The sequence below is a fragment of the Mastomys coucha genome, unplaced genomic scaffold (genome assembly GCF_008632895.1).
Source record: "Mastomys coucha isolate ucsf_1 unplaced genomic scaffold, UCSF_Mcou_1 pScaffold16, whole genome shotgun sequence".
Classification (NCBI taxonomy): Eukaryota; Metazoa; Chordata; class Mammalia; order Rodentia; family Muridae; genus Mastomys; species Mastomys coucha.
The window spans coordinates 65,883,901-65,886,078 of NW_022196898.1; the positions used below are offsets into that span (position 1 = coordinate 65,883,901).

Here is a 2,178-nt window from a genome sequence, read left to right on the forward strand (position 1 = left end):
AGATCCGCCTGCCTCTGCCTCCCAAGTGCTGGGATTAAAGGCGTGCGCCACCACCGCCCGGCTAGCCCCAGATTTTCTACTTTCTACCATCATAGTCTTAAGGCATAACATTTTAAGGATTAACTGAATTTGTTATCAATACTTCTATTGTACTCTTTCTAGTTATTTTTACTTATATCTGGTGAAATTTTTATGACCTCATCTCTGAAGAAGTAATTTTAGAATTCTCAAGTTTTTCTTTGTACTCATAGGAACAAAAAGAAATAAAGACATTTTCATGTCTAGTGTTACATTATTTTAAAGGTTTTTTTTTTTTTGGTAAGTTATTTATTTCCCTCAAAATGTCATTGATTTATAGTAGGATAGTGTTTCATTGTAAAACAAAATGACCCAATTTATAGTACATTTTTTCTATATTTTAGGAGAGATTGATAACTTTAAAAATATCAGAAGAAACTATCTTCCAAAACTAGTAACTGTACAATCTAAGTTTGATGAGCAGTGTTAAGAAAGAATTCTCTAGATCTTGGAAGGTAATTACAACCCATAGGCATATATGCGTGCACACGACCATGTATGCATGTACTCACATGCCCTTACACACACACACACACACACACACACACACATACATATGAATGAAATTATAAATGCAAAGAGAAATCTGTGTGGTGTATAGGCATATGCCTGAAATGCCTGCTCTGGAGAGACAGACAAGAACTTGAGGACAACCTGGGCTACACAGCAAGATGGTTTAACAAAACAGACACACAGAGAAGGGGAATGGAGGAGGGAAGGAAAGTGACATGGTGGAGAGAGGTAGAGGGAGAAATATGAAGCTGATTTTCACTCAGCTTTTATAGATGTTTAATATTTTACATACAGCATTTTATTCAATAGAACCTTAGTAGTCATATATTTTATAATCAACCATTCAGAAATTAAAGGCAAACAAACTGAATATGATAGATAGATAGATAGATAGATAGATAGATAGATAGATAGATAGATAGATAGATAGATATGCTGGAATCGTCAAGAACTAAAAATATTTCACCAATGCTAAGTCCAGTGTTTTTTTAATAATCCTACTGAAACCTTCACAAGTTCAGTAATACTCTACATAGAACAGAGACAATAACCAGATGAGCAAAGCAAGCAAAGACCTAGTTCAAGTAACATTGCTAATGCATGCTGGATGAAAAGCCAGTAAAATAAATCATATCATGGTCAAGTTCTAATAATACAGTAATTCACTAAATTAAAACCAACTGCCAAGGCTGAAAATTGAGCTTGGTATGTCTTCTGTAAAAATGTACTTTGCCTTTTGGAATGGACTGATCTATAGACTGGCTCACATGGAGATTTTCTTGCATCTGTCTGCAAACAGTACAAAATTACCACCAAAGAAAAGCTATTTCATATTTAAATGGACATTTTATGATCCTTACCTCTTTGAAATATGGATTATTTTTGTTGAAAGTATGGCTTCAACAAAACCATTCTTGGTTTATTCCGAAGCAAGCTATGTTGCCCTTTACACTGATTGCACAGGAGCAACAAATGAACCATCTGCATACGCCCATGAATGTGGAGACCATGGTTGCAAACAAACCAATGGTCACTACATTATCCCAGACCCAGGATGTGATTTTCATATAAATAAATGCAGAGCATGAAGACATGAATATGGGATGGGGAATCAGTAGGAGGAAAACAGTATTTGCTATATAGGTGGGACGATTCGAGGTAGAGAGATGAATGTGAACAGAACGTATTATCAAGCTTGTGTAATGGTCAAAGTACAAATAAAAACAAATATTCTGATAAAAGTGATCAATTATGTTAAATATCAAATTCTTTTTTTCATTTTTATTGGCTATTTTATTTATTTAAATATCAAATGTTATCCCTCTTCCCAGTTTCACACACACAAAAAAAATCAAAATTCTAATGCATGCTTTTGACTGCGTATGACACAGAAAATGAAATTTTTTCTGGTACAGTCACCAAATTCTACAGTTGTTGCCATGAAGATTATTTGCAGTTTCTCAATCACAAGAAGACATGCCCATCTACTCAAAAAACACAATGTTTACATGAAAGAAACTTTCATGGACCAAGTGTAGTTATTCAGACTCAGAATGCGATATATATATATATATATATATATATATA

General features: G+C 33.8%; 1 long non-coding RNA gene across 2 annotated transcripts in view; it reads left to right on the forward strand.

Annotated features, from left to right (window-relative positions):
• The window catches only part of LOC116094281, a 3,801-nt gene extending 3,030 nt beyond the window's left edge, over positions 1-771 (forward strand). For both annotated transcript variants that reach the window (XR_004120022.1, XR_004120023.1), the window contains exon 5: positions 423-771. This is a non-coding gene — a long non-coding RNA (uncharacterized LOC116094281). The remainder of the gene's footprint in view (positions 1-422) is intronic.
• The last annotated feature ends 1,407 nt before the right edge of the window (positions 772-2,178 follow it).